General features: G+C 38.5%; 1 pseudogene across 1 annotated transcript; it reads left to right on the top strand.

The window, feature by feature from the left end:
* Positions 1-1,200: 1,200 nt before the first annotated feature.
* On the top strand, positions 1,201-3,775 carry LOC148854999 (3-ketoacyl-CoA synthase 4 pseudogene; annotated as a pseudogene). Its single transcript, XR_016113402.1, has one exon. The product of XR_016113402.1 is annotated as a 3-ketoacyl-CoA synthase 4 pseudogene (transcript).
* Positions 3,776-9,404: the final 5,629 nt, after the last annotated feature.

Genomic DNA, 9,404 nt, shown 5'->3' with positions numbered 1-9,404 from the left:
CTAAAAATAGAAATGATTGAAAATATGTATAAATTGCATTTAAAATATATGTATATGTGTATATATGTATGTATGTAATTTTTTTCAGATGAACGGAATCGAATTAAATTGGGTTAGGCTCAAGTCGAACTTAGGCTATTAAAACCTCAATCCAAGCCCAACTCAAGTTTAAATCAGACCTGAGTTTTTTTTTTTTTTTTTTACTAGGCTCAACCCACTACTCAAAAACTTAGGCACAACCGGTGCAAAAACTCGGATTGGATCAGGTTGAACTTGGGTTGCCCAAATTGCACCCCTTACTTTAAAAAGCAATGTAAAAAAATGCTAACTCAGGCCAAATCCCAATTGCAACCCAATTCCTAAATATTCAATCAAGCACAAAGGCATATAGAACATGAGAAACAAACTTAATTAATATTACAAATAGGAATTCTCATAAAATATTTCCTAAGAAGATGAGGAACAAATACTCTTAGAAGTCGAAGAGAAAATGATAATCCTATCTTCCTCAATACCAGGCAAGAGAGGGGCATTTTGGTCTCGATAATATAATGGCATTCTGTCAGCCAATATCCAATGGAAAGAAAGAGGTACGAATCAAGCAAAGATACGTCATACGTGAGAGACATCCTGCTCATTTTCATATATATAACCTAAAAAAATAAATAAATTAACAACATGCAAATCTCGATTCTACTATCCTCAATGGGTTTTAGCCGTTGGACTGGGGCCTTGCACACTCACGATGGATGGGGCCGGCAGAAATTTCCAATATTCCACTTTTGCCCCCCTAGCGTTGACCTGGCCGAGTGAAAATAAATCACGTAGACCCCAAAAGAATGGTCTACGGTCTATCCTATTTACTGCACATGAGCACACGTGAAGGAGAAGAGAAAGTGGCACTCACTCCACCTTCAACGGTCCCACCCCTGTGACACTTACGGACTTCACTCCTGTGGGGACCACCTATTTGGTCTCCACTTGGACGGTCAAAGAGGAGGATCTCTGGCAGGGACCAATCTGACGGCCGTGATTCATCTAATCACCTTTTGACTTTTTTACGGCACGGATGCTCTTAAATGCAGTCCACCTCGTTTATGTTGCGGGGTCCCACTCATATCTTAGTGAATTAAACAGGACAAAAGCTCAAAAAGGCCGTTTCGCGTCTCTCGACTCTCCCTAGTATGAGGAGTGGGAGTATCCTTACTCCAGCATCCAAACAGGGCCGTGCACGGAACCTCCAGATGAACGGAACCTTCCTGGCCTGGTTCCTGCTGACTAAAAGTCGAGATTTTCTGTTTTTTTTTTTTTAATTTCTAATTTTCAAAAAAAAAGGAAAAAAGAAAAAAAAAATTCTCACGCTTCGCTCATCACAAACTGGTCATTTTCGTCTGAGAGACTGAGAGCAGTGACAAAGAAACAGGAGTTGAGGAGAGGTCTTGATCAGATGATTGAGATCATTAAACCTCTGCATTACACCCCTTTAAATCCGTACCTTTCTCAGAGAAAAACAGTTATTTGGACCGTTAATCTCATAATTTTTCCGTTTACCGAGGCGCTTCCGTTGACGATCCTCTTAAATTCTCTCAGAATTCCTATATTTTACGTCCCTGGTTTGTTTGGTTTCAATGATTCAAGATTTCAAGTAAGAGCTAGCAGCCGCAGCAGCGACCCGCGACTCACCACTGGTCGTTGGCGTTGTTGAATCTACTGCCCTCTTTCTCTTCCCCATTTTTGATTTTTTTTACTCTGAAGATTCGTCGCCAAGTGGGTTAGATTACCTTGCTCAGTTTCAGTATAAATAGCACCCTCATCAGCGTATCTCGCTACTTCTCAGAGAGGAATCCAGTATTGGATCTATTCTGGTTGGTCCTGTATATTTTTATCGTCTTAGATTAGATTAGCCCAGTAGGGTTTATCTTAGTCTATTCAGTCGACCATGGAAGGCGGAGCTGCAGCTAATTCCGATACCACTGCTGGTGGCGCCGCCGCTGCTACTGGTGGTGCCACGGGGGGTGTCCAAATAAAACCCAGTCGGAGGCTGCCCGACTTCCTCCAGAGTGTTAATTTAAAATATGTAAAACTAGGGTATCATTACTTGATGAGTCATCTTTTAACTCTGTGTCTGATCCCTCTCATGGCGGTTATCATGGTGGAGGTTGGGCAAATGAATCCGGAGGACGTACGTCAGCTATGGTTCCACCTCCAGTATAATCTCGTTAGTGTTATTGTCTGCTCCGCCTTCCTAGTCTTTGGCTCCACCCTTTACATCATGACCCGCCCGCGTCCCGTCTACCTCGTTGATTACTCCTGTTACCGTCCGCCTTCTCGTCTCCAAGTCCGTTCTGACCAGTTCATGGAGCATTCCAGGCTCACCGGCGACTTCGACGATGCCTCGCTCGAGTTCCAGCGCAAGATCGTCGAGCGCTCCGGTCTCGGCGACGAGACTTACGTCCCTGAAGCGATGCATTATCTTCCCCCTCGTCCATCGATGGCCGCGGCTCGCGAGGAGGCCGAGCAGGTCATGTTTGGTGCTCTGGACAATCTGTTTGCCAACACCTCTGTCAAGCCCAAGGACATTGGGATTCTTGTTGTGAATTGCAGTCTCTTCAATCCCACCCCTTCTCTTTCCGCCATGATTGTTAACAAGTATAAGTTGAGGGGCAATATCAGAAGCTTCAATTTGGGTGGAATGGGCTGCAGCGCCGGAGTGATTGCCGTCGACCTTGCCAAGGACTTGCTCCAGGTCCACCGCAACACTAATGCTGTGGTCGTGAGCACTGAGAACATCACTCAGAACTGGTACTTCGGGAACAGGAAGTCAATGCTGATACCCAATTGCCTGTTCAGAGTGGGTGGCGCAGCCGTGCTGCTGTCGAACAAGTCTGCCGATAGGGGACGGTCTAAGTACAAGCTTGTTCATGTCGTGAGGACTCACAAGGGGGCTGAGGATACGGCATTCCGTTGCGTCTACCAGGAGCAGGATGACGCCGGCAAAGTGGGCGTCTCCCTGTCCAAAGATCTCATGGCAATTGCTGGAGGAGCTCTGAAGACCAACATTACCACCCTCGGTCCTCTTGTCCTCCCAATTAGTGAGCAGCTTCTCTTCTTTGCAACTCTAGTGGCGAAGAAGCTGTTCAATGCAAAGGTGAAGCCATACATTCCGGACTTCAAGCTGGCTTTCGATCATTTCTGCATACATGCCGGAGGAAGGGCTGTGATTGATGAACTGGAGAAGAACCTACAGCTGATGCCGGTACATGTTGAGGCTTCTCGGATGTCCCTCCACCGTTTCGGCAATACATCGTCAAGCTCCATATGGTATGAGTTGGCCTACACAGAGGCCAAGGGGAGGATGCGCAAGGGCCACCGTGTGTGGCAGATTGCATTCGGAAGTGGTTTCAAGTGTAACAGTGCTGTCTGGGAAGCTCTTCGGCATGTAAAGCCTTCTCCCAAGGGTCCCTGGGAAGATTGCATTGATAGGTACCCTGTGCAGACAGTTTCTTAATCTCACCCACATTTCCATTAGACATCTTCTTCATTCAGACAGTAGTTAGCTATACCCCAACTAGCTCTGTCTATTTTACTTTACCATTTGATTCTGGTCATTTAATCCATATTGATGTTTTTCCTTTTTTTTTTCTTTTCATTTTTCTTTTGTTAATGTGTGCTTCCAGTACTTCGCAATCATGTACTATTACTCTTTGGGAATTTATAAGCTGCACCCTTCTGTTGTAATTGAAGAATGAATCCTTAATGGCTTCCTTATTCTGAATCCCCCTGGCCCTATTGGATATGCTTGTTTCTTTGTCTTTAAATATTTATGGCTCTTCTTCACTAATGGCAAAAGTATTTCAGAAACTATGTAGAGGTATTTACATATGGAGATTGGAGAAATCTTTGGTTTTCCAGGGAATATTAACTAAGCTATTTGATTATAAATTGTTAATGATAAGATTGTGATTGTCAGTAAGGCTTCCACTGGTATAAGGCATCTCAATTCTTCCCTGTGCTTGCCTCTCTTCATAGATGATGGTGTATAGCTTGCTTCCAATGTGATAGGACGGCATTTATTAAGTGAATTATAAGTTGATGGACTCGAAACCTGTGGATATAGAGCCCAACTTAAGTTATTTTGTTCACTACAATGAGTTGTGATCATTTCAATGTGTCATCTTCCTACTACTGGTCTTGGTTTCCTACCTGCCATAACTAAGTCTGAAATTCTCTACATTACACAGTAAATAATCATTTCTTATTTAATTGTCCTGTCATTGGCATCCTGTTATTTTTCATGACAGCGCTAATAGTGAGCTAGATTTTATTCTCTTCATCCTATATGTGAGTAATGTAACTGAAAAACAGAAAGTGTGACATTCCAATTTCATACCCAATTTGTATGAGGAGTTCTTACACCTAGTTGATATTTTCCTTTTCATATGCTCCTTTCCTCTTCTGCAGGCAGCTATGCTCATTTGCAGTCAGTCACCTGTGTCCCAGATTCAGTTGCCTACCAAAATTATAGTTATGGTAATGATATTATTTGGCAATTTGGGCAACTCTTTTTAATTATGGCATGCAAAGACAATTAATATATAGTGTTATTATTTTTGTCCTTCTATTGTCCTTGTCCATAATTAATTTCTTTTTTTTTTTTTCGGGGATGGGGGTGGGGGGCGGGCAGGGTGGTTTCTCACATCACTGACCTAATAATGTTAGAAATCCCAGATACAGTTATTTGATAGAAGATTATTTTGATTTTACTTGCCCCCATATGAATCTCAATTCTTATTGTACTCTCTTTAAGATTGATCAGCTCTTCAATATTCTCTAAAGATTAAAATTATAGCAATTGGAGGCAACTTGTAGCAATAGTATATGTTAAATATTAAAACTACTCCCTATGGTCAGAACATGCTTTTACAATATTCTCTAAAGATGCATTAGCAATAACATGGGGTAGTGTGATCCCAATCTACACTTTGATTGCTTCATATTCTCAGTGTATCTACTAGCTGGTCTTCTACTCTAGCTGGTTAAATTTCCTTACCCATATAATGGAACTTAAGAGTTATCCTTGAATTGAAAGTTGAAACAGGAGACATAACAAAGGAGCAGAGTATTCCTGGAAGCTTTTGTTGTGGCTTCATTTACATCTCTGAATGTGGGAAATAATAAGATTAACAAGCTCATCACCAATCCACATGCATATTCACAAAAATGAACCCAACACATATGCTGAACTCAGATTCACAAACAAATTCTTGTCAACATTGAGCTTAAATACCCATTAGCATCCTAGAGGGGAGTTCATCTCTATAAGACTATTACAGTATTTTCTCTGTTTCCTACGTTTCAACTTATGCAAATATCTCCCTGTTCAACAAAGCAAAGCTCCTTTGGACCCAAGCCAAAGATATTGATGCTTATCTACTTCAATGGAGTGAAAAATTGAAACATATCTTCTTTCTCATATAAGAAAAATGAATATTTCTTTTCTGAACTCAGGTTGCATTGTGAGCACCACCAAAAATAATTTGGAGAGGCCCATAAACTATTATGAGAAACTCCTTACAAGAGGAAGAAACCAGCTCTTTTCAATTGCCACTTTCCATAGGTCTTTTGGAGGCTATTGTTTTTAGGCAGAGAAGCCAAAGGGAAGTAACAATGTCAGATTGTACATAGATTTATTTACTACTAAGAATTGTGGACAGGCTTGCTTCCTGCGTTGGCACTTTCTGATCACATTTTAAAAAGTATAATTGCACAAATGTGGTCTTAGTTATCCTCGCTTCCAGATTGCAAACTTATTTATTATTAAAAATTGTGGATAGACTTATTTCCTACATTGGCACTTTCTGATCACATTTTAAAAAGTACAATCGCACAAATGTAGTCTCAGTTATCCTCATGGAAAGGATGAATTTTTCTGAGGCAGCTTCATCATCTCATCATATTGAACTTGCTCATGTATGAATCTATGCTTTGAATGGCCTCAATGGTTGCAAAGTCAATTAGAAAATTGCAACTTTTAGCATAGAAAAGGAAGAATGAAGATAATAGAAAATTAATTCATTTAAAGAAACTTGACAGTGGGAGCAACTCAAAATAGACTTTTGGATCCCAAGGTAAATAACTAACTTTGTTCAACAAACGGGTTATGGAACATATAAAATCACCATAACAACAAATATATCCTCCCATTTTCTCATCTTGTCCCCTTATTCCACGGAGGTAATTGATTCTTCTTGCACTGGATACTCTCTCAAAGAGCACATATCTTCATTAAGAACTGCAGAAAATGATTTATGGAAAAGAGAAAGGAAAAAATAACCTGCAGGGAGTTGCTGATGGTTGAATGTAGAGATTTGGTTATGCACATGTAAATTCTGTTGAAACATTTGAGAGCAAGCAACTTGTCTGATGAACTAATACATTGTTGTCTATCATCCCAAGCAATGCAAACCTCTCTTGTTTGGTAGAAAGAATATTCCTCTCAAGTGCAGATGCAACAAAAACAATAAGACATCATTCTCTTCAGTGAAGCCCTTTAAGGTGCATGTCTTTATGTATTTCATTCTTCATCCATATATTCTTTCTTTAGATTTACATAGAAAATAGCAGGATGAAAGGACTTTAGTTCTGCTTTAGTCTCTAGACATCTGAGTTGATATAGCAGAGATTATGTGATCTAACAAACAGTCAACATGGAGCTGCTGGCATTTGTACTCTTATAGAAGTGACCCTTTATTATTTCATCCTTAATTTCACATGTCAACTTATTTCTTAGACTATATTGTTACCAACTTCAAAACTACTAGAAGGCAGGGCATGGGAAGGAGTGGAAGTGCTACTGTTGGATAGTTCTTTTTGGGAGGTGTTATGATGTTGCAGCTCAATTATGTTTTCTGGTTCTTGTCTGGTTATTTAGTCATTCCTATGGTTCTTTGGGAGGGCTTCTAGCATTGAGGCTTTGGTTTCATTTTTTAAGTGGTTATATGGTGTTAGAATTTCTGGTTTTGACCTGTTCCTTAGTGATGTGATCATTGTTGTTTCTTGTCGGGAAATTTTATGCTTTCAGCAGTTATGTGGGGTTGGGGGTGGGCTGGTGGTTCTCTTGTTCTTGAGTTGGTGCCCTCTTGTTCCCATGCACTTTCGTTTTATCTTTCATATATGTCTATGTAATCATAAACTCATACAGTATATTACTGGCAAAAAACAAAAATGTTCCAACAGTTATGAGTTACCATAACTTGCTATGATGCTAAAGATGCAGGATATAAGTATCTTGTACTGCCAAGGTGCGACTAATAAGAAAGAAAGAAGAACCATATAATTCATGTTGGATTCTTTGACCTTGAGATACACAAGTCTGTGTTTTTGTGGAAATCCACATACTGATAATAGTAATTCCCAAAAGAAATTTTGTTGTCTTTTGAGCAAGGGTTCTATGGTTCATTTGAGGATAAAGTTTGTGAAGTTTGGTAAATACCTTCTGGTAATGGTTTCATTATGAACTAGCAGATAGCTTGCCCCATAATTTTCTGATTTTTCTCTAGTTTTGATGATTATCATAGCCTAATATCTAAATGCTGAGCATTGTATTCAGAGTAATGGTCACAAAAGCAAACCCAAGCTGGTATGGGACACTGGACGTCCATATGCATATATACATCAAACATTCTAAACAAATATTCCTTTTTAAGGTATAGTTTTGCAAAACGTAGGATCGTCATTGTATGATGTGCTAAATCTTATGTGTGAACATAAGGTATATTCTAGAATGTGCATATGACATTTATTACCCATGTAATTACCATAATTATAAGAGAGACTTTTTCCTGTAACTGAATTTGAAAAATCATTTAAATTAAACAAAAAACAAATTAGTTTGCACATAAAGGGAAAATGTTGATCATGAATTCATTTTCAGGGTGTACTTGGTCATAATCTTAGAGCATGAATTATTAGGTTTTGGTGTAGGTATGTATGTTATTATTTATGGTTGTACCTGAGTTTTCGTAAGGGAGGGTGCTAGAAAGTAGTACTTTGGTCTGGCTTGCTCTATGGTGCCTGGATTCAGGTAAATGCTTTGGTATATCGGATTTAGGTCTGTTATATTGGTCTTTTAATTTTGTTTTAGAGCATCTCTTGGTCATGGATTTATGTTTCTATTTTTGGGTTGGTTGGTTTTTTTTCCTATACTTATTCCTTTTCTGTCATGTTAGGGGGCAGGAGGGATGCAATTTGGGAATTCTTACACTTCTATTTTCTGAGATGGAGAAACTTCTATGCCCTCTCCTGTGGATGTAGGCTACTTTGATGTGCCATGTTGAATTTGTTTTTCTCATATTTTAATGCTTTCAGAATTTTTCAGTTATTATTCTATTCTTTGTAGATTGACAGATAGGAGCCTATTAGATACTACAAAGAATTCCTAAAAGCCATTGTACTTAACCTCATGTTTTTGTAGGTTAAATTAAATGACATTATATAGGATTATAATCTTTTTTTTTTTTTCCTTTTTTCCTGTCCCTTCCTTTTTTTCCAATGTTTTCACTTCATCATAAGCCTCTAACTAAACTTGAAGCTAATCAGTTTATTAGATCTTCATCTTAAAACTTTGTTGAGCTAGTTCATTCCATTAAGTTTGTGATGCAGTTAATAATTCTGTGCATCTGTTATTTTTATTCACTTTCATGCATTCCATCTGCTACAGTTCTTCAATTATTCATCTTAAAACTTTGTTGAGCTAGTTCACTCCATTAAATTTTTTATGCAGTTAATAATTCTGTGCATCTGTTATTTTATTCCCTTTCATGCATTCCAGCTGCTATAGTTCTTCAGTTCTTCAGTTCTTGAGATTATTCATTTATTTTTTCATTTAGCATATTGATAGAATCCTGGTGCTTAAAATCAAATTCTTGACAAGAAAACAAATTTCTTAGTTGACTTCTGGCTACTTTTTCAGTCTTAGATGAAAATGTTTTGTTGGTAAAACTGAAGTTATGCTACGAACTTCTTATGAAATGTGTTTCTTTCGTCATTAGTAATATTTTTTTTTCAACCTCTGCAGATACTCCACAAAGTTAGACCATTTAAGTCCAATCTTTAATGAATTTTGGCATGTTTCTTTCATATGATTGAAGTTTTTCCTTTAAAATGGGCATCTGCTCTGCTCAAAGATATTCTTAACTTCTACCTTGGCTTTGGTTTAACTCGCTTAACATGGTTGAGATAAACTGTGGAGAGAGTTAAATTAATAATGAGTTTTCATCCTCAGACCAGAGTCAATATTTCATTCAATTTGAGATATTCTATACTGGTAGTTATACCTTTCTACAATTGATAATCATTAATAAAAGAAACTAACACTGACTTAAATATTATGTATGACTGATAAA

The sequence above is a fragment of the Nelumbo lutea genome, chromosome 4 (assembly GCF_056320005.1).
Source record: "Nelumbo lutea isolate HS-2025 chromosome 4, American lotus-T2T, whole genome shotgun sequence".
In the NCBI taxonomy this organism is placed as follows: Eukaryota; Viridiplantae; Streptophyta; class Magnoliopsida; order Proteales; family Nelumbonaceae; genus Nelumbo; species Nelumbo lutea.
Note: the sequence above shows the minus strand (reverse complement) of the source record. Positions and strands in the feature narration are given on the sequence as shown.